Source organism: Haemaphysalis longicornis, unplaced genomic scaffold, assembly GCF_048455015.1.
Source record: "Haemaphysalis longicornis isolate Haplotype H1 unplaced genomic scaffold, Haemaphysalis longicornis Haplotype H1 scaffold_11, whole genome shotgun sequence".
NCBI lineage: Eukaryota > Metazoa > Arthropoda > Arachnida > Ixodida > Ixodidae > Haemaphysalis > Haemaphysalis longicornis.
The window spans coordinates 79,958,846-79,981,193 of record NW_027526214.1 but is presented as its reverse complement, the minus strand read 5'-3'; positions in this window follow the sequence as shown (position 1 = coordinate 79,981,193).

Genomic DNA, 22,348 nt, shown 5'->3' with positions numbered 1-22,348 from the left:
TCGAACTTCCGTGGCAACGTGTCCCTTTAAAGGTCATGGTACCGTTGAAGCGTTGCTGTTGACATAGTATAAAAAATGAAATAAAGTCGCTATGTGCTTTTTTGGTAATGTCACCGCCGAATCCTGAATATAAACAAATTATCACCGTATGTTCAAAAACCTTTTATTTAGTGCGGACGCGTAAGGGCAGAGCTGTAGGTTTTTTCACAATATCGCCAGGAAATATGCCTTGCAAGTTCCTATATTATCACAACCCTGTTTGATAACGTTCTAATAATTATTCCTTTCCGCAATAGTTTTAGAGCTTTAAACATCATTCTTTTTTGTCGGGGTTATGAAGGAGCGTGCCTTTAGAGCACAGGCAAGAAATACGATTCCCACTTCTGTGACAACGTGTCTCTTTAGATATAACTGCTGCGTTAAAGTGTTGCTTTTGAGATGGTATTAAAAGTGAAATTAACTCGCTTGGTACTTTTTGGTAATGTCACCGCCAAAGCCGGAATATAAACAAACCATCACCGTGTGTTCAAAAACCTTCTATTCAGTGCGGACGCGTAAAGGCAGAGCTGTAGGTTTTTTCACAATATCGCCAGGAAATATGCCTTGCAAGTTCTTATAATATCACAATCCTGTTTGATAACGTTCAAATAATATTTCCTTTCCGCAATAGTTTTAGAGCTGTAAACATTATTCTTTTTTGTCGGGGTTATAAAGGAGCGTGCCTTTAGAGCACAGGCAAGAAATACGATTCCAAATTCTGTGACAACGTGTCTCTTTAGATATAACTGTTGCGTTAAAGTGTTGCTTTTGAGATGGTATTAAAAGTGAAATTAACTCGCTTGGTACTTTTTGGTAATGTCACCGCCGAATCCGGAATATAAACAAACCATCACCGTATGCTCAAAAATCTTTCCATTCAGTGCGGACGCGTAAGGGCAGAGCTGTAGATTTTATCACAGTATCGCCAGAAAATATGCCATGCAAGTTCCTATATTATCACAATCCTGTTTGATAACGTTCTAATAAAGATTCCTTTCCACAGTAGTTTTAAATCTGTTAACCTTTTTTCTTTTTTGTCGGGGTTGTGAAGAAGTGTGCCTTTAAAGCACAGGCATGAAATATGATTCCAACTTCCGTGACAACGTGTCCTTTTAAACGTCATGGTTGCGTTGAAGCGTTGCTGTTTTACATAGTATGGAAAATCAAATAAAGTCGCTAGGTGCTTTTTGGTAATGTCACCGGCAAATAAGGAATATAAACAAACCATCACCGTATGTTCAAAAACCTTCTGTTCAGTGCGGACGCGTAAGGGCAGAGCTGAAGGTTTTTTTTCAATATCGCCAGGAAATAAGCCATGCAAGTTCTTATAATATCACAATTCTGTTTGATAACGTTCTAAAAATTGTTATTCCTTTCCGCAATAGTTTTAAAGCTGTTAACTTTTTTTTGTCGTGGTTGTGAAGGAGTGTGCCTTTAAAGCATAGGCAAGAAATACGATTCCAACTTCCGTGAAAACATGTCTTTTTAAAGGTCATGGTCGCATTGAAGCGTTGTTATTGACATAGTATGAAAAATGAAATAAAGTGGCTAGGTGCTTTTTTGGTAATGTCACTGCCAAATCTGGTATATAAACAAACCATCCCCGTATGTTCAAAAACCTTTTATTTAGTGCGGACGCGTAAGGGCAGAGCTGTAGGTTTTTTCACAATATCGCCAGAAAATATGCCTTGCAAGTTCTTATATTATCACAATCCTGTTTTATAACGTTCTAATAATTATTCCTTTCCGCAATAGTTTTAAAGCTGTTAACCTTTTTCTTTTTTGTCAGGGTTGTGATGGAGTGTGCCTTTAGAGCACAGGCATGAAATACGATTCCAACTTCCGTGACAACGTGTCTCTTTAAAGGTCATGGTCGCGGTGAAGCATTGCTGTTGACACAGTATGAAAAATGAAATAAAGTCGCTATGTGCTTTTTTGGTAATGTCACCGCCAAATCCGGAATATAAACAAATTATCACCGTATGTTCAAAAACCTTTTATTTAGTGCGGACGCGTAAAGGCAGAGCTGTAGGTTTTTTCACAATATCGCCAGGAAATATGCCTTGCAAGTTCTTATATTATCACAATCCTGTTTTATAACGTTCTAATAATTATTCCTTTCCGCAGTAGTTTTAAAGCTGTTAACCTTTTTCTTTTTTGTCAGGGTTGTGAAGGAGTGTGCCTTTAGAGCACAGGCATGAAATACGATTCCAACTTCCGTGACTACATGTATCTTTAAAGGTCATGGTCGCGTTGAAGCATTGCTGTTGACACAGTATGAAAAATGAAATAAAGTCGCTATGTGCTTTTTTGGTAATGTCACCGCCAAATCCGGAATATAAACAAATTATCAACGTATGTTCAAAAACCTTTTATTTAGTGTGGACGCGTAAGGGCAGAGCTGTAGGTTTTTGCACAATATCACCAGGAAATATGCCTTGCAAGTTCTTATAATATCACAATCCTGTTTGATAACGTTCTAATAATTATTCCTTTCCGCAATAGTATTAAAGCTGTTAACCTTTTTCTTTTTTGTCAGGTTTGTGAAGGAGTGTGCCTTTAGAGCACAGGCATGAAATACGATTCCAACTTTCGTGACAACGTCTCTCTTTAAAGGTCATGGTCGCGTTGAAGCGTTGCTGTTTTACATAGTATGAAAAATCAAATAAAGTCGCTAGGTGCTTTTTTGGTAATGTCACCGCAAAATCCGGAATATAAACAAACCATCACCGTATGTTCAAAAACCTTCTATTCAGTGCGGACGGTAAGGGCAGAGCTGTAGGTTTTTTCACAATATCGCCAGGAAATATGCCATGCAAGTTCTTATAATATCACAATCCTGTTTGATAACGTTCTAATAATTATTCCTTTCCGCAATGGTTTTAAAGCTGTTAACCTTTTTCTTTTTTGTCGGGGTTGTGAAGGAGTGTGCCTTTAAAGCACAGGCAAGAAATACGATTCCAACTTCCGTGACAACGTGACTCTTTAGAGGTCATGGTCGCGTTGAAGCGTTGCTGTTTTACATAGTATGAAAAATCAAATAAAGTCGCTAGGTGCTTTTTTGGTAATTTCACCGCCAAATCCGTAATATAAACAAACCATCACCGTATGTTCAAAAACCTTCCATTCAGTGCGGACGCGTAAGGGCAGAGCTGTAGATTTTATCACAGTATCGCCAGAAAATATGCCATGCAAGTTCCTATAATATCACAATCCTGTTTGATAACGTTCTAATAAAGATTCTTTTCCGCAGTACTTTTAAATCTGTTAACCTTTTTCTTTTTTGTTGGGGTTGTGAAGAAGTGTGCCTTTAAAGCACAGGCAAGAAGTACGATTCGAACTTCCGTGGCAACGTGTCCCTTTAAAGGTCATGGTACCGTTGAAGCGTTGCTGTTGACATAGTATAAAAAATGAAATAAAGTCGCTATGTGCTTTTTTGGTAATGTCACCGCCGAATCCTGAATATAAACAAATTATCACCGTATGTTCAAAAACCTTTTATTTAGTGCGGACGCGTAAGGGCAGAGCTGTAGGTTTTTTCACAATATCGCCAGGAAATATGCCTTGCAAGTTCCTATATTATCACAACCCTGTTTGATAACGTTCTAATAATTATTCCTTTCCGCAATAGTTTTAGAGCTTTAAACATCATTCTTTTTTGTCGGGGTTATGAAGGAGCGTGCCTTTAGAGCACAGGCAAGAAATACGATTCCCACTTCTGTGACAACGTGTCTCTTTAGATATAACTGCTGCGTTAAAGTGTTGCTTTTGAGATGGTATTAAAAGTGAAATTAACTCGCTTGGTACTTTTTGGTAATGTCACCGCCAAAGCCGGAATATAAACAAACCATCACCGTGTGTTCAAAAACCTTCTATTCAGTGCGGACGCGTAAAGGCAGAGCTGTAGGTTTTTTCACAATATCGCCAGGAAATATGCCTTGCAAGTTCTTATAATATCACAATCCTGTTTGATAACGTTCAAATAATATTTCCTTTCCGCAATAGTTTTAGAGCTGTAAAGATTATTCTTTTTTGTCGGGGTTATAAAGGAGCGTGCCTTTAGAGCACAGGCAAGAAATACGATTCCAAATTCTGTGACAACGTGTCTCTTTAGATATAACTGTTGCGTTAAAGTGTTGCTTTTGAGATGGTATTAAAAGTGAAATTAACTCGCTTGGTACTTTTTGGTAATGTCACCGCCGAATCCGGAATATAAACAAACCATCACCGTATGCTCAAAAATCTTTCCATTCAGTGCGGACGCGTAAGGGCAGAGCTGTAGATTTTATCACAGTATCGCCAGAAAATATCCCATGCAAGTTCCTATATTATCACAATCCTGTTTGATAACGTTCTAATAAAGATTCCTTTCCGCAGTAGTTTTAAATCTGTTAACCTTTTTTCTTTTTTGTCGGGGTTGTGAAGAAGTGTGCCTTAAAGCACAGGCAAGAAGTACGATTCGAACTTCCGTGGCATCGTGTCTTTTTAAAGGTCATGGTCGCGTTCAAGCGGTGCTGTTGACATAGAATGAAAAATGAAATAAAGTCCCTATGTGCTTTTTTGGTAATGTCACCGCCAAATGCGGAATATAAACAAATTATCACCGTATGTTCAAAAACCTTTTATTTAGTGCGGACGCGTAAGGGCAGAGCTGTAGGTTTTTTCACAATACCGCCAGGAAATATGCCTTGCAAGTTCTTATAATATCACAATCCTGTTTGATAACGTTCTAATAATTCTTCCTTTCCGCAATAGTTTTAGAGCTGTAAACATTATTCTTTTTTGTCGGGGTTATGAAGGAGCGTGCCTTTAGAGCACAGGCAAGAAATAGGATTCCAACTTCCGTGACAACCTGTCTCTTTAGATATAACTGTTGCGTTAAAGTGTTGCTTTTGAGATGGTATTAAAAGTGAAATCAACTCGCTTGGTACTTTTTGGTAATGTCACAGCCAAAGCCGGAATATAAATACACCATCACCATACGTTCAAAAACCTTCTATTTAGTGCGGACGCGTAAGGGCAGAGTTGTGGGTGTTTTCGCAAATCGCCAGGAAATATGCCATGCAATTTTTTATACTTTCACAATCCTGTTTATTAACGTTTTATAATTATTCCTTGCCGCAATTTTTCTAAAGATGTAAACCTTTTTCTTTTTCGCTTGGGGCAAGGAGGAGTGTGCCTTTGAGGCACAGTCAAGCAATACGAATCTTACTTTCGTGACAACGTGACTCTTTAAAGATCATGGTCGCCCTAAAGCATTGCTTTTGAGAATGTATGAAAAGTGGAATCAACTCACTAGGTGCTTTTTGTTAATGTCACTTACAAAGCCGGAATATACACAAACCATCACCGTATGTTCAAAAGCCTCCTATTCAGTGCGGACGCGTACGGGCAAAGCTGTGAGAATTTTCACAGTTTCGCCCAGAATTACGCCATGCAAGTTTCACAAGCATCTTTAAAAACGTTTTAATATGTATTCCTTGCCGCAATTGTTCTAAAGCTGTAAAACTTTTTCTTTTTCGCCGGGGCCAGGAGGAGCGTGCCCTTGAGGCACAGTCAAGCAATACGAACCTTACTTCAGTGAAAACGTCCCTCTTTAAAGATCATGGTCGCCTTAAAGCGTTGCTGTTGAGATTACATAAAAAGTGGAATCAACTCACTTGGTGCTTTTTGGTAATGTCACTGCCAAAGCCAGAATATACACAAACCATGACCGTATGTTCAAAAGCCTCCTATTTAGTGCGGACGCGTACGGGCAAAGCTGTGAGAATTTTCACAATATCGCCCGGAAATACGCCTTGCAAGTTCTTATACTTTCACAAGCCTCTTTAATAACGTTTTAATATGTATTCCTTGCCGCAATTGTTCTAAAGCTGTAAAACTTTTCCTTTTTCGCCGGGGCCAGGAGGAGCGTGCCCTTGAGGCACAGTCAAGCAATACGAACCTTACTTCAGTGAAAACGTCCCTCTTTAAAGATCATGGTCGCCTTAAAGCGTTGCTGTTGAGATTACATAAAAAGTGGAATCAACTCACTTGGTGCTTTTTGGTAATGTCACTGCCAAAGCCAGAATATACACAAACCATGACCGTATGTTTCAAAAGCCTCCTATTTAGTGCGGACGCGTACGGGCAAAGCTGTGAGAATTTTCACAATATCGCCCGGAAATACGCCTTGCAAGTTCTTATACTTTCACAAGCCTCTTTAATAACGTTTTAATATGTATTCCTTGCCGCAATTGTTCTAAAGCTGTAAAACTTTTTCTTTTTCGCCGGGGCAAGGAGGAGCGTGCCCTTGAGGCACAGTCAAGCAATACGAACCTTACTTCAGTGAAAACGTCCCTCTTTAAAGATCATGGTCGCCTTAAAGCGTTGCTGTTGAGATTATATAAAAAGTATAATCAACTCACTTGGTGCTTTTTGGTAATGTCACTGCCAAAGCCAGAATATACACAAACCATGACCGTATGTTCAAAAGCCTCCTATTTAGTGCGGACGCGTACGGGCAAAGCTGTGAGAATTTTCACAAAATCGCCCGGAAATGCGTCATGCAAGTTCTTATACTTTCACAAGCCTCTTTAATAACGTTTTATTATTTATTCCTTGCCGCAATTGTTCTAAAGCTGTAAATTTTTTTTCTTTTTCGCCGGCGCAAGAAGGACCGTGCCTTTAAAGCACAGGCAAGAAATACGATTCCAACTTCCGTGAGAACGTGTCTCTTTAAAGGTCATGGTCGCGTTGAAGCGTTGCTGTTGACTTAGTATGAAAAATGAAATAAAGTCGCTATGTGCTTTTTTGGTAATGTCACCGCCAAATGCGGAATATAAACAAATTATCACCGTATGTTCAAAAACCTTCTGTTCAGTGCGGACGCGTAAGGGCAGAGCTGAAGGTTTTTTTTCAATATCGCCAGGAAATAAGCCATGCAAGTTCTTATAATATCACAATTCTGTTTGATAACGTTCTAAAAATTGTTATTCCTTTCCGCAATAGTTTTAAAGCTGTTAACCTTTTTTTTGTCGTGGTTGTGAAGGAGTGTGCCTTTAAAGCACAGGCATGAAATACGATTCCAACTTCCGTGACTACATGTATCTTTAAAGGTCATGGTCGCGTTGAAGCATTGCTGTTGACACAGTATGAAAAATGAAATAAAGTCGCTATGTGCTTTTTTGGTAATGTCACTGCCAAATCTGGTATATAAACAAACCATCCCCGTATGTTCAAAAACCTTTTATTTAGTGCGGACGCGTAAGGGCAGAGCTGTAGGTTTTTTCACAATATCGCCAGAAAATATGCCTTGCAAGTTCTTATATTATCACAATCTTGTTTTATAACGTTCTAATAATTATTCCTTTCCGCAATAGTTTTAAAGCTGTTAACCTTTTTCTTTTTTGTCAGGGTTGTGATGGAGTGTGCCTTTAGAGCACAGGCATGAAATACGATTCCAACTTCCGTGACAACGTGTCTCTTTAAAGGTCATGGTCGCGGTGAAGCATTGCTGTTGACACAGTATGAAAAATGAAATAAAGTCGCTATGTGCTTTTTTGGTAATGTCACCGCCAAATCCGGAATATAAACAAATTATCACCGTATGTTCAAAAACCTTTTATTTAGTGCGGACGCGTAAAGGCAGAGCTGTAGGTTTTTTCACAATATCGCCAGGAAATATGCCTTGCAAGTTCTTATATTATCACAATCCTGTTTTATAACGTTCTAATAATTATTCCTTTCCGCAGTAGTTTTAAAGCTGTTAACCTTTTTCTTTTTTGTCAGGGTTGTGAAGGAGTGTGCCTTTAGAGCACAGGCATGAAATACGATTCCAACTTCCGTGACTACATGTATCTTTAAAGGTCATGGTCGCGTTGAAGCATTGCTGTTGACACAGTATGAAAAATGAAATAAAGTCGCTATGTGCTTTTTTGGTAATGTCACCGCCAAATCCGGAATATAAACAAATTATCAACGTATGTTCAAAAACCTTTTATTTAGTGTGGACGCGTAAGGGCAGAGCTGTAGGTTTTTGCACAATATCACCAGGAAATATGCCTTGCAAGTTCTTATAATATCACAATCCTGTTTGATAACGTTCTAATAATTATTCCTTTCCGCAATAGTTTTAAAGCTGTTAACCTTTTTCTTTTTTGTCAGGTTTGTGAAGGAGTGTGCCTTTAGAGCACAGGCATGAAATACGATTCCAACTTCCGTGACAACGTCTCTCTTTAAAGGTCATGGTCGCGTTGAAGCGTTGCTGTTTTACATAGTATGAAAAATCAAATAAAGTCGCTAGGTGCTTTTTTGGTAATGTCACCGCAAAATCCGGATTATAAACAAACCATCACCGTATGTTCAAAAACCTTCTATTCAGTGCGGACGGTAAGGGCAGAGCTGTAGGTTTTTTCACAATATCGCCAGGAAATATGCCATGCAAGTTCTTATAATATCACAATCCTGTTTGATAACGTTCTAATAATTATTCCTTTCCGCAATGGTTTTAAAGCTGTTAACCTTTTTCTTTTTTGTCGGGGTTGTGAAGGAGTGTGCCTTTAAAGCACAGGCAAGAAATACGATTCCAACTTCCGTGACAACGTGACTCTTTAGAGGTCATGGTCGCGTTGAAGCGTTGCTGTTTTACATAGTATGAAAAATCAAATAAAGTCGCTAGGTGCTTTTTTGGTAATTTCACCGCCAAATCCGTAATATAAACAAACCATCACCGTATGTTCAAAAACCTTCCATTCAGTGCGGACGCGTAAGGGCAGAGCTGTAGATTTTATCACAGTATCGCCAGAAAATATGCCATGCAAGTTCCTATAATATCACAATCCTGTTTGATAACGTTCTAATAAAGATTCTTTTCCGCAGTACTTTTAAATCTGTTAACCTTTTTCTTTTTTGTTGGGGTTGTGAAGAAGTGTGCCTTTAAAGCACAGGCAAGAAGTACGATTTGAACTTCCGTGGCAACGTGTCCCTCTAAAGGTCATGGTACCGTTGAAGCGTTGCTGTTGACATAGTATAAAAAATGAAATAAAGTCGCTATGTGCTTTTTTGGTAATGTCACCGCCGAATCCTGAATATAAACAAATTATCACCGTATGTTCAAAAACCTTTTATTTAGTGCGGACGCGTAAGGGCAGAGCTGTAGGTTTTTTCACAATATCGCCAGGAAATATGCCTTGCAAGTTCTTATATTATCACAATCCTGTTTGATAACGTTCTAATAATTATTCCTTTCCGCAATAGTTTTAGAGCTTTAAACATCATTCTTTTTGGTCGGGGTTATGAAGGAGCGTGCCTTTAGAGCACAGGCAAGAAATACGATTCCAACTTCTGTGACAACGTGTCTCTTGAGATATAACTGCTGCGTTAAAGTGTTGCTTTTGAGATGGTATTAAAAGTGAAATAACCTCGCTTGGTACTTTTTGGTAATGTCACCGCCAAAGCCGGAATATAAACAAACCATCACCGTGTGTTCAAAAACCTTCTATTCAGTGCGGACGCGCAAAGGCAGAGCTGTAGGTTTTTTCACAATATCGCCAGGAAATATGCCTTGCAAGTTCTTATAATATCACAATCCTGTTTGATAACGTTCAAATAATATTTCCTTTCCGCAATAGTTTTAGAGCTGTAAACATTATTCTTTTTTGTCGGGGTTGTGAAGGAGTGTGCCTTTAAAGCACAGGCAAGAAATACGATTCCAACTTCCGTGACAACGTGACTCTTTAGAGGTCATGGTCGCGTTGAAGCGTTGCTGTTTTACATAGTATGAAAAATCAAATAAAGTCGCTAGGTGCTTTTTTGGTAATTTCACCGCCAAATCCGTAATATAAACAAACCATCACCGTATGTTCAAAAACCTTCCATTCAGTGCGGACGCGTAAGGGCAGAGCTGTAGATTTTATCACAGTATCGCCAGAAAATATGCCATGCAAGTTCCTATAATATCACAATCCTGTTTGATAACGTTCTAATAAAGATTCTTTTCCGCAGTACTTTTAAATCTGTTAACCTTTTTCTTTTTTGTTGGGGTTGTGAAGAAGTGTGCCTTTAAAGCACAGGCAAGAAGTACGATTCGAACTTCCGTGGCAACGTGTCCCTTTAAAGGTCATGGTACCATTGAAGCGTTGCTGTTGACATAGTATAAAAAATGAAATAAAGTCGCTATGTGCTTTTTTGGTAATGTCACCGCCGAATCCTGAATATAAACAAATTATCACCGTATGTTCAAAAACCTTTTATTTAGTGCGGACGCGTAAGGGCAGAGCTGTAGGTTTTTTCACAATATCGCCAGGAAATATGCCTTGCAAGTTCCTATATTATCACAACCCTGTTTGATAACGTTCTAATAATTATTCCTTTCCGCAATAGTTTTAGAGCTTTAAACATCATTCTTTTTGGTCGGGGTTATGAAGGAGCGTGCCTTTAGAGCACAGGCAAGAAATACGATTCCCACTTCTGTGACAACGTGTCTCTTTAGATATAACTGCTGCGTTAAAGTGTTGCTTTTGAGATGGTATTAAAAGTGAAATTAACTCGCTTGGTACTTTTTGGTAATGTCACCGCCAAAGCCGGAATATAAACAAACCATCACCGTGTGTTCAAAAACCTTCTATTCAGTGCGGACGCGTAAAGGCAGAGCTGTAGGTTTTTTCACAATATCGCCAGGAAATATGCCTTGCAAGTTCTTATAATATCACAATCCTGTTTGATAACGTTCAAATAATATTTCCTTTCCGCAATAGTTTTAGAGCTGTAAACATTATTCTTTTTTGTCGGGGTTATAAAGGAGCGTGCCTTTAGAGCACAGGCAAGAAATACGATTCCAAATTCTGTGACAACGTGTCTCTTTAGATATAACTGTTGCGTTAAAGTGTTGCTTTTGAGATGGTATTAAAAGTGAAATTAACTCGCTTGGTACTTTTTGGTAATGTCACCGCCGAATCCGGAATATAAACAAACCATCACCGTATGCTCAAAAATCTTTCCATTCAGTGCGGACGCGTAAGGGCAGAGCTGTAGATTTTATCACAGTATCGCCAGAAAATATGCCATGCAAGTTCCTATATTATCACAATCCTGTTTGATAACGTTCTAATAAAGATTCCTTTCCGCAGTAGTTTTAAATCTGTTAACCTTTTTTCTTTTTTGTCGGGGTTGTGAAGAAGTGTGCCTTAAAGCACAGGCAAGAAGTACGATTCGAACTTCCGTGGCATCGTGTCTTTTTAAAGGTCATGGTCGCGTTGAAGCGTTGCTGTTGACATAGTATGAAAAATGAAACAAAGTCTCTATGTGCTTTTTTGGTAATGTCACCACCAAATTCGGAATATAACCAAATTATCACCTTTGTTCAAAAACCTTTTATTTATTGCGGACGCGTAAGGGCGGAGCTGTAGTTTTTTGCACAATATCGCCAGGAAATATGCCATGCAAGTTCCTATAATATCACAATCCTGTTTGATAACGTTCTAATAGTTATTCCTTTCCGTAATGGTTTTAAAGCTGTTAACCTTATTCTTTTTTGTCGGGGTTGTGAAGGAGTGTGCCTTTAAAGCACAGGCAAGAAATACGATTCCAACTTCCGTGACAACGTGACTCTTTAGAGGTCATGGTCACGTTAAAGCGTTGCTGTTGAGATAGTATGAAAAGTGAAATAAACTCGCTTGGTGCTTTTTTGGTAATGTCACTGCGAAATCTGGAATATCAACAAACCATCACCGTATGTTCAAAAACCTTCCATTCAGTGCGGACGCGTAAGGGCAGAGCTGTAGATTTTATCACAGTATCGCCAGAAAATATGCCATGCAAGTTCCTATAATATCACAATCCTGTTTGATAACGTTCTAATAATTATTCCTTTCCACAGTAGTTTTCATTCTGTTAACCTTTTTTATTTTGTCAGGGTTGTGAAGGAGTGTGCCTTTAAAGCACAGGCAAGAAATACGATTCCAATTTCCGTGACAACGTGACTCTTTATAGGTCATGGTCACGTTAAAGCGTTGCTGTTGAGATAGTATGAAAAGTGAAATAAACTCCCTTGGTGCTTTTTTGGCAAGGTCACCGCCAAAGCCAGAATATAAACAAACTGTCACCGTATGCTCAAAAACCTTCCATTCAGTGCGGACGCGTACGGAAAGAGATGTGGGAATTTTCACAATATCGCCAGGAAATATGCCATTTAAGTTCCTATACTGTAACAATTGTCTTTGATAACGTTTATTAACTTAATACTTGCCACAATATTTTTAAAACTATAAACTTTTTCTTTTTTGTCGGGGTCGTGGAGTGGCGTGCCTTTGAAGCACAGGCAAGAAATACGATTCCAACTTCCGTGACAACGTGTCTCTTTAGATATAATTGTCGCTTTAAAGCGTTGCTGTTTAGATGGTATTAAAAGTGAAATCAACTCGCTTGGTGCTTTTAGGTAATGTAACCGCCAAAGCCGCAATATAAACACCATACGTTCAAAAACCTTCTATTTAGTGCGGACGCGTAAGGGCAGAGTTGTGCGTGTTTCGCAAATCGCCAGGAAATATGCAATGCAAGTTCTTATATTATCACAATCCTCTTTGATAACGTTCTAATATACATTCCTTTCCGCAAAAGTTTTATAGCTGGAAACCTCTTCTTTTTTGTCGGAGTCATGGAGGAGCGTGTCTTTAAAGAACAGTCAAGCAATACGAATCTATCATCCGTGACAATGTGACTATTTAAAGGTCATGGTCGCGCTAAAGCGTTGCTGTTGAGATAGTATTAAAAGTGAAATCAACTCGCTTGGTGATTTTTTGGTAATTTCACCGCCAAATCCGGAATATAAACAAACCATCACCGTATGTTTAAAAACCTTCTGTTCAGTGCGGACGCGTAAGGGAAGAGCTGTAGGTGTTTTCACAATATCGCCAGGAAATGTGTCATGCAAGTTCTTATAATCTCACAATCCTGTTTGATAACGTTCTAATAATTATTCCTATCCGCAATGGTTTTAAAGCTGTTAACCTTTTTCTTTTTTGTCGGGGTTGTGAAGGAGTGTGCTTTTAAAGCACAGGCAAGAAATACGATTCCAACTTCCGTGACAACGTGACTCTTTAGAGGTCATGGTCACGTTAAAGCGTTGCTGTTGAGATAGTATGAAAAGTGAAATAAACTCGCTTGGTGCTTTTTTGCTAATGTCACCGCCAAAGCCGGAATATAAACTAACCATAACCATATGCTGAAAAACCTTCCATTCAGTGCGGACGCATAAGAGCAGAGATGCAGGTTTTTTCACAATATCGCCAGGAAACAAGCCATGCAAGTTATAATATCACAATCCTGTTTGATCACGATCTAAAAAATATTCCTTTCCACAATAGTTTTAAAGCTGTTAACCTTTTTCTATTTTGTCGGGGTTGTGAAGGAGAGTGCCTTTAAAGTAGAGGCGAGAAATACGATTCCAACTTCCGTGACAACGTGTCTCTAAAGGTCATGGTCGCGTTGAAGCGTTGCCGTTGAAATAGTATGAAAAACGAAATAAAGTCACTTGTGCTTTGATGGTAAAATCATCGCCAAATCCAGAATTTAAACAAACCATCACCGTATGTTCAAAAACCTTGTATTCAAAGCGGACGCGTAAGGGCAGAACACGTAGGTTTTTTCACAATATCGCCAGGAAATATCCCATGCAAGTTCTTATAATATCACAATCCCTTTTCATAACGTTCTAATAATTATTCCTTTCCGCAATAGTTTTAAAGCTGTTAACCTTTTTTTGTCGTGGTTGTGAAGGAGTGTGCCTTTAAAGCATAGGCAAGAAATACGATTCCAACTTCCGTGACAACGTGACTCTTTAGAGGTCATGGTCACGTTAAAGCGTTGCTGTTGAGATAGTATGAAAAGTGAAATAAACTCGCTTGGTGCTTTTTTGCTAATGTCACCGCCAAAGCCGGAATATAAACTAACCATAACCGTATGCTGAAAAACCTTCCATTCAGTGCGGACGCGTAAGGGCCGAGCTGTAGGTTTTTTCACAATATCGCCAGAAAATATGCCATGCAATTTCTTATAATCTCACAATCCTATTTGATAACGTTCTAATAATTATTCCTTTCCGCAATAGTTTTATATTTGTTAACCTTTTTCTTTTTTGTCGGGGTCTTAAAGGAGTGTGCCTTTAAAGCACAGGCGAGAAATACGATTCCAACTTCCTTGACAACGTGTCTCTAAAGGTCATGGTCGCGTTGAAGCGTTGCCGTTGAAATAGTATGGAAAATGAAATAAAGTCGCTTGGTGCTTTGTTGGTAATGTCACCTCCAAATCCAGAATATAAACAAACCATCACCGTATGTTCAAAAACCTTCTATTCAGTGCGGACGCGTAAAGGCAGAGCTGTAGGTTTTTTTCACAATATCGCCAGGAAATATGCCATGCAAGTTCTTATAATATCACACTCCTGTTTGATAACGTTCTAATAATTATTCCTTTCCGCAATAGTTTTAAAGCTGTTATCGTTTTTTTTTGTCGGGGTTGTGAAGGAGTGTGCCTTCAAAGCACAGGAAGAAATACGATTCCAACTTCCGTGACAACGTGTCTCTTTAAAGGTCATGGTCGCGTTGAAGCGTTGCTGTTGACATGGTATGAAAAATGAAATAAAGTCGCTAGGTGCTTTGTTGGTAATGTCACCGCCAAATCCGGAATATAAACAAACCGTCACCGTATGCTCAGAAACCTTCCATTCAGTGCGGACGCGTAAGGGCAGAGCTGTAGGTTTTTCACAATATCGCCAAGAAATATGCCATGCAAGTTCCTATAATTTCACAATCCTCTTTGATAACATTCTAATAATTATTCCTTTCCGCAATAGTTTTAGAGCTGTAAACATTTTTCTTTTTTGTCGGGGTTATGAAGGAGCGGTCCTTTAGAGCACAGGCAAGAAATACGATTCCAACTTCCGTGACAACGTGTCTCTTTAGATATAACTGTCGCGTTAAAGTGTTGCTTTTGAGATGGTAATAAAAGTGAAATCAACTCGCTTGGTACTTTTTGGAAATTTCACCGTGAAAGCCGGATATAAACAAACCATCACCATACGTGCAAAAAACCTTCTATTTAGTGCGGACGCGTAAGGGCAGAGCTGTAGGTTTTTTCACAATACCGCCAGGAAATATTCCATGCAAGTTCTTATAATATCAGTATCCTGTTTGATAACGTTCTAATAATTATTCCTTTCCGCAACAGTTTTAAAACTGTTACCCTTTTTATTTTTTGTCGGGGTTGTGAAGGAGTGTGCCTTTAAAGCACAGGCAAGAAATACGATTCAAACTTCCGTGACAACGTGTCTCTTTAAAGGTCATGGTCGCGTTGAAGCGTTGCAGTTGACATAGTATGAAATATAAAATAAAGAGTCTTGGTGCTTTTTTTGGTAATGTCACCGCCAAATCCGGAATATAAACAAACCATCACCGTATGTTCAGAAACATACTATTCAGTGCGGACGCCTAAGGGCAGAGCTGTAGGTTTTTTCACAATATCGCCAGGAAATATGCCATGCAAGTTCTTATAATATCACAATCCTGTTTGATAACGTTCTAATAATTATTCCTTTCCACAAAAGTTTTAAAGCTGTTAACCTTTTTTTTTTGTTCGGAGTTGTGAAGGAGTGTGCCTTTAAAGCACAGGCAAGAAATACGATTTCAACTTCCGTGACAACGTGTCTATTTAAAGGTCATGGTCGCGTTAAAGCGATGCTGTTGAGATAGTATGAAAAATGAAATAAAGTCGCTAGGTACTTTTTTGGTAATGTCACCGCCAAATCCGGAATATAAATAAACCATCACTTATGTTCAAAAACCTTCTATTAAGTGCGTACGCGCAAGGGCAGAGCTGAAGGTTTGTTCACAATACCTCCAGGAAATATGCCATACAAGTTCTTATAATATCACAATTCTCTTTGATAACGTACTAATATTCATTCCTTTCCGCAATAGTTTTAAAGCTGTTAACCTTTTTCTTTTTTGTCGGGGTTGTGAAGGAGTGTGCCTTCAAAGCACAGGAAGAAATACGATTCCAACTTCCGTGACAACGTGTCTCTTTAAAGATCATGGTCACGTTGAAGCGTTGCTGTTGACATGGTATGAAAAATAAAATAAAGTCGCTAGGTGCTTTTTTGGTAATGTTACCGCCAAATACGGAATATAAACAAACCATCACCGTATGTTCAAAAACCTTCTATTCAGTGCGGACGCGTAAGGGCCGAGCTGTAGGTTTTTCAACAATACCGCCAATAAATATTCCATGCAAGTTCTTATAACATCACAATCCTGTTTGATAACGTTTTAATAATTATTCCTTTCCGCAATAGTTTTAAAGCTTTTAACCTTTTTATTTTTTGTCGGAGCTGTGAAGGAGTGTGCCTTTAAAGCACAGGCAAGAAATACGATTGCAACTTCCGTGACAACGTGTCTATTTAAAGGTCATGGTCGCGTTAAAGCGATGCTGTTGAGATAGTATGAAAAATGAAATATATTCGCTAGGTGCTTTTTTGTTAATGTCACCGGCAAATCCGGAATATAAATAAACCATCACGTATGTTCCAAAACCTTCTATTCAGTGCGGACGCGTAAGGGCAGAGCTGAGGGTTTTTTCACAATATCTCCAGGAAATATGCCATGCAAGTTCTTATAATATCACAATCCTCTTTGATAACGTTCTAATATTCATTCCTTTCCACAATAGTTTTAAAGCTGTTAACCTTTTTCTTTTTTGTCGGGGTCTTGAAGGAGTGTGCCTTTAAAGCACAGGCGAGAAATACGATTCCAACTTCCGTGACAACGTGTCTCTAAAGGTCATGGTCGCGTTGAAGCGTTGCCATTGAAATAGTATGGAAAATGAAAAAAATCGGTTGGTGCTTTGTTGGTAATGTCACCGCCAAATCCAGAATATAAACAAACCATCCCCGTATGTTCAAAAACCTTCTATTCAGTGCGGACGCGTAAGGGCAGAGCTGTAGGTTTTTTCACAATATCGCCAGGAAATATGCCATGCAACTTCTTATAATATCACAATCCTGTTTGATAACGTTCTAATAATTATTCCTTTCCGCAATAGTTTTAAGCTGTCAACCTTTTTTTTTGTCGGGGTTGTGAAGGAGTGTGCCTTCAAAGCACAGGAAGAAATTCGATTCCAACTTCCGTGACAACGTGTCTCTTTAAAGGTCATGGTCGGGTTGAAGCGTTGCTGTTGACATAGTATGGAAAATGAAAAAAAATCGGTTGGTGCTTTGTTGGTAATGTCACCGCCAAATCCAGAATATAAACAAACCATCACCGTATGTTCAAAAACCTTCTATTCAGTGCGGACGCGTAAGGGCAGAGCTGTAGGTTTTTTCCCAATATCGCCAGGAAATATGCCATGCAACTTCTTATAATATCACAATCCTGTTTGATAACGTTCTAATTATTATTCCTTTCCACAAAAGTTTTAAAGCTGTTAACCTTTTTTTGGTCGGAGTTGTGAGGAGTGTGCCCATTAAAGCACAGGCAAATAATACGATTCCAACTTCCGTGACAACGTGTCTATTTAAAGGTCATGGTCGCCTTAAAGCGATGCTGTTGAGATAGTATAAAAAATGAAATAAAGTCGCTAGGTGCTTTTTTGGTAATGTCACCGCCAAATCCGGAATATAAATAAACCATCACGTATGTTCAAAAACCTTCTATTCAGTGCGGACGCGTAAGGGCAGAGCTGAAGGTTTTTTCACAATATCTACAGGAAATATGCCATACAAGTTCTTATAATATCACAATTCTCTTTGATAACGTTCTAATAATTATTCCTTTCCACAAAAGTTTTAAAGCTGTTAACCTTTTTTTTGGTCGGAGTTGTGAGGAGTGTGCCCATTAAAGCACAGGCAAGAAATACGATTCCAACTTCTGTGACAACGTGTCTATTTAAAGGTCATGGTCTCGTTAAAGCGATGCTGTTGAGATAGTATAAAAAATAAAATAAAGTCGCTAGGTGCTTTTTTGGTAATGTCACCGCCAAATCCGGAATATAAATAAACCATCACGTATGTTCAAAAACCTTCTATTCAGTGCGGACGCGTAAGGGCAGAGCTGAAGGTTTTTTCACAATATCTCCAGGAAATATGCCATACAAGTTCTTATAATATCACAATTCTCTTTGATAACGTTCTAATAATTATTCCTTTCCACAAAAGTTTTAAAGCTGTTAACCTTTTTTTTGGTCGGAGTTGTGAGGACTGTGCCCATTAAAGCACAGGCAAGAAATACGATTCCAACTTCCGTGACAACGTGTCTATTTAAAGGTCATGGTCGCGTTAAAGCGATGCTGTTGCGATAGTATAAAAAATAAAATAAAGTCGCTAGGTGCTTTTTGGTAATGTCACCGCCAAATCCGGAATATAAATAAACCATCACGTATGTTCAAAAACCTTCTATTCAGTGCGGACGCGTAAGGGCAGAGCTGAAGGTTTTTTCAGAATATCTCCAGGAAATATGCCATGCAAGTTCTTTTAATATCACAATCCTGTTTGATAACGTTCTAATAATTATTCCTTTCCACAAAAGTTTTAAAGCTGGTAACCTTTTTTTTGGTTGGAGTTGTGAGGAGTGTGCCCATTAAAGCACAGGCAAGAAATACGATTCGAACTTCCGTGACAACGTGTCTCTTTAAAGGTCATGGTCGCGTTGAAGCGTTGCAGTTTACATAGTATGAAACATAAAATAAAGTCGCTTGGAGCTTTTTTTGGTAATGTCACCGCCAAACCCGGAATATAAACAAACATCACCGTATGTTCAAAAACCTTCTATTCAGTGCGGACGCCTAAGGGCAGAGCTGTAGGTTTTTTTCACAATATCGCCAGGAAATATGCCATGCAAGTTCTTTTACAATCCTGTTTGATAACGTTCTAATAATTATTCCTTTCCACAAAAGTTTTAAAGCTGTTAACCTTTTTTTTTGGTCGGAGTTGTGAGGAGTTTGCCTTTAAAGCGCAGGCAAGAAATACGATTGCAACTTCCGTGACAACGTGTCTTTTTAAAGGTCATAGTTGCGTTAAAGCGATGCGGTTGAGATAGTATAAAAAATGAAATATATTCGCAAGGTGCTTTATTGTTAATGTCACCGGCAAATCCGGAATATAAATAAACCATCACGTATGTTCAAAAACCTTCTATTTAGTGCGGACGCCTAAGGGCAGAGCTGTAGGTTTTTTCACAATATCTCCAGGAAATATGCCATACAAGTTCTTATAATATCACAATTCTCTTTGATAACGTTCTAATAATTGTTCCTTTCCACAAAAGTTTTAAAGCTGTTAACCTTTTTTTTTGGTCGGAGTTGTGAGGAGTGTGCCCATTAAAGCACAGGCAAGTAATACGATTCCAACTTCCGTGACAAAGTGTCTATTTAAAGGTCATGGTCGCGTTAAAGCGTTGCAGTTGACATAGTATGAAACATAAAATAAAGTCGCTTGGAGTTTTTTTTGGTAATGTCACCGCCAAATCCAGAATATAAACAAACCATCACCGTATGTTCAAAAACCTTCTATTCAGTGCGGACGCGTAAGGGCAGAGCTGTAGGTTTTTTCACAATATCGCCAGGAAATATGCCATGCAACTTCTTATAATATCACAATCCTGTTTGATAACGTTCTAATACTTATTCCTTTCCACAAAAGTTTTAAAGCTGTTAACCTTTTTTTTGGTCGGAGTTGTGAGGAGTGTGCCCATTAAAGCACAGGCAAGAAATACGATTCGAACTTCCGTGACAACGTGTCTCTTTAAAGGTCATGGTCGCGTTAAAGCGATGCTGTTGAGATAGTATAAAAAATGAAATATATTCGCTAGGTGCTTTATTGTTAATGTCACCGGCAAATCCGGAATATAAATAAACCATCACGTATGTTCAAAAACCTTCTATTCAGTGCGGACGCGTAAGGGCAGAGCTGAAGGTTTTTTCACAATATCTCCAGGAAATATGCCATGCAACTTCTTATAATATCACAATCCTGTTTGATAACGTTCTAATAATTATTCCTTTCCACAAAAGTTTTAAAGCTGTTAACCTTTTTTTTGGTCGGAGTTGTGAGGAGTGTGCCCATTAAAGCACAGTCAAGAAATACGATTCGAACTTCCGTGACAACGTGTGTCTTTAAAGGTCATGGTCGCGTTGAAGCGTTGCAGTTGACATAGTATGAAACATAAAATAAAGTCGCTTGGAGCTTTTTTTGGTAATGTCACCGCCAAATCCAGAATATAAACAAACCATCACCGTATGTTCAAAAACCTTCTATTCAGTGCGGACGCGTAAGGGCAGAGCTGTAGGTTTTTTCACAATATCGCCAGGAAATATGCCATGCAACTTCTTATAATATCACAATCCTGTTTGATAACGTACTAATATTCATTCCTTTCCGCATAGTTTTAAAGCTGTTAACCTTTTTCTTTTTTGTCGGGGTTGTGAAGGAGTGTGCCTTCAAAGCACAGGAAGAAATACGATTCCAACTTCCGTGACAACGTGTCTCTTTAAAGATCATGGTCACGTTGAAGCGTTGCTGTTGACATGGTATGAAAAATAAAATAAAGTCGCTAGGTGCTTTTTTGGTAATGTTACCGCCAAATACGGAATATAAACAAACCATCACCGTATGTTCAAAAACCTTCTATTCAGTGCGGACGCGTAAGGGCCGAGCTGTAGGTTTTTCAACAATACCGCCAATAAATATTCCATGCAAGTTCTTATAACATCACAATCCTGTTTGATAACGTTTTAATAATTATTCCTTTCCGCAATAGTTTTAAAGCTTTTAACCTTTTTATTTTTTGTCGGAGCTGTGAAGGAGTGTGCCTTTAAAGCACAGGCAAGAAATACGATTGCAACTTCCGTGACAACGTGTCTATTTAAAGGTCATGGTCGCGTTAAAGCGATGCTGTTGAGATAGTATAAAAAATGAAATATATTCGCTAGGTGCTTTTTTGTTAATGTCACCGGCAAATCCGGAATATAAATAAACCATCACGTATGTTCCAAAACCTTCTATTCAGTGCGGACGCGTAAGGGCAGAGCTGAGGGTTTTTTCACAATATCTCCAGGAAATATGCCATGCAAGTTCTTATAATATCACAATCCTCTTTGATAACGTTCTAATATTCATTCCTTTCCACAATAGTTTTAAAGCTGTTAACCTTTTTCTTTTTTGTCGGGGTCTTGAAGGAGTGTGCCCTTAAAGCACAGGCGAGAAATACGATTCCAACTTCCGTGACAACGTGTCTCTAAAGGTCATGGTCGCGTTGAAGCGTTGCCATTGAAATAGTATGGAAAATGAAAAAAATCGGTTGGTGCTTTGTTGGTAATGTCACTGCCAAATCCAGAATATAAACAAACCATCCCCGTATGTTCAAAAACCTTCTATTCAGTGCGGACGCGTAAGGGCAGAGCTGTAGGTTTTTTCACAATATCGCCAGGAAATATGCCATGCAACTTCTTATAATATCACAATCCTGTTTGATAACGTTCTAATAATTATTCCTTTCCGCAATAGTTTTAAGCTGTTAACCTTTTTTTTGTTGGGGTTGTGAAGGAGTGTGCCTTCAAAGCACAGGAAGAAATTCGATTCCAACTTCCGTGACAACGTGTCTCTTTAAAGGTCATGGTCGGGTTGAAGCGTTGCTGTTGACATAGTATGGAAAATGAAAAAAAATCGGTTGGTGCTTTGTTGGTAATGTCACCGCCAAATCCAAAATATAAACAAACCATCACCGTATGTTCAAAAACCTTCTATTCAGTGCGGACGCGTAAGGGCAGAGCTGTAGGTTTTTTCACAATATCGCCAGGAAATATGCCATGCAACTTCTTATAATATCACAATCCTGTTTGATAACGTTCTAATAATTATTCCTTTCCACAAAAGTTTTAAAGCTGTTAACCTTTTTTTGGTCGGAGTTGTGAGGAGTGTGCCCATTAAAGCACAGGCAAGTAATACGATTCCAACTTCCGTGACAACGTGTCTATTTAAAGGTCATGGTCGCCTTAAAGCGATGCTGTTGAGATAGTATAAAAAATGAAATAAAGTCGCTAGGTGCTTTTTTGGTAATGTCACCGCCAAATCCGGAATATAAATAAACCATCACGTATGTTCAAAAACCTTCTATTCAGTGCGGACGCGTAAGGGCAGAGCTGAGGGTTTTTTCACAATATCTCCAGGAAATATGCCATGCAAGTTCTTATAATATCACAATCCTCTTTGATAACGTTCTAATAATCATTCCTTTCCACAATAGTTTTAAAGCTGTTAACCTTTTTCTTTTTTGTCGGGGTTGTG